Source organism: Onychostoma macrolepis, chromosome 04 (assembly GCF_012432095.1).
Source record: "Onychostoma macrolepis isolate SWU-2019 chromosome 04, ASM1243209v1, whole genome shotgun sequence".
Lineage (NCBI taxonomy): Eukaryota > Metazoa > Chordata > Actinopteri > Cypriniformes > Cyprinidae > Onychostoma > Onychostoma macrolepis.
The window spans coordinates 35153609-35155275 of NC_081158.1; positions in this window are offsets into that span (position 1 = coordinate 35153609).

Here is a 1667-nt window from a genome sequence, read left to right on the forward strand (position 1 = left end):
AAATAAATAAAAATGTTGTGAATTCTTAAGGGTTTCGCTGACGTTTAATGTTAACTATTTTTAATCAAAACATAAAACATTATTCACCCCGTTTGTATCTGCTAGGCGTCCGTTACTCATTTTCACTGTGTATTTATGACTGTCGAATGTCTGACTTGATTCTTGGTAATGTATTTTAGCCCCAAACATGTGATTCGACTATCAGTCGACTATCGGCATGATTCGAAAATTCCGATTCGACTTTGAAAATCCTTAGTCGGGGACACCCCTAATAATTTCATAAATTAATCACGACCCTCTGCAACAGTAAAACATCTGGAAAACCGCCCTCTTCTTCAGTAGAAATAAATTCTACGGAGCCCTTTAAAGGACATTGTGGTGGGAAAAATTCAGGGTGGGAGGAAAAAATATTTTTCAAATGTTTTGCGTTCCCTCGAGAAACTTTGCGTTACCTCGCAAAACCATTTGAGTTCGGACAAATTCTTCCTGTTTACTTTACAGCTTGCAGTGGTTACAGCTCGTATGTTCACAATGGAGCGGTTCGTAGTGTTTTATTTTGAACTTGGACTCAAATAAATTAATAAGTCAGTGGTTAGTTCAAGGCACTGTTTTGGGACATAATAAAACGCTTAATGTGGCTTAATGTTTTAAAACAGTGACTTGGAGGACCAAATTCGATAATAATAAAAGCTGATAAAATTATTAGGTTAATATTAATAACCTTATTAATAATATTACTAAGCAGAATAGCCCAGAATATGAACGCAAAGCCCTGCACTTAAGCTTTTTCTCCCCCATAAAACGCTTACGGTAGGCTAATGACTGAAAACGGTGATTTAAAACACCAGATCTTTTGCATTCATATTCTGGGCTATTCTGCTTTATTAATGGTAATATTATTAATAAGGTGTAAGCCTAACAATTTTATTAGTATTTATTATTATCAAATTTGGTCCTAATGTCATTGTTTTCATACATTTAGCCACATTAAAGCGTTTTGGAATGTCCCAAAACCGTGCCTTGAACTAACAACAGTCTGACTGTATTTCTTTATACTTGAGTCAAAGTTCAAAATAAAACTCTATGAACCGCTCCATTGTGAACATACGAGCTGCATGAACCTTTCATTATAGCCTACCTTAAGCGTTTTCTATGGGGAAGAAAAGGCTTAACGTGCAGGGCGTTATGCGTTCATATTCTGAACATGCGTTCATATTCTGAACATGCGTTCATATTCTGAACATGCGTTCATATTCTGCTTTATTAATGGTAATATTATTAATAAGGTGTAAGCCTAACAATTTTATTAGTATTTATTATTATCAAATTTGGTCCTAATGTCATTGTTTTCATACATTTAGCCACATTAAAGCGTTTTGGAATGTCCCAAAACCGTGCCTTGAACTAACAACAGTCTGACTGTATTTCTTTATACTTGAGTCAAAGTTCAAAATAAAACTCTATGAACCGCTCCATTGTGAACATACGAGCTGCATGAACCTTTCATTATAGCCTACCTTAAGCGTTTTCTATGGGGAAGAAAAGGCTTAACGTGCAGGGCGTTGCGTTCATATTCTGAACATGCGTTCATATTCTGCTTTATTAATAGTAATATTATTAATAAGGTTATTAATGTTAGCCTAATAATTTTTATCAGGATTTATTAT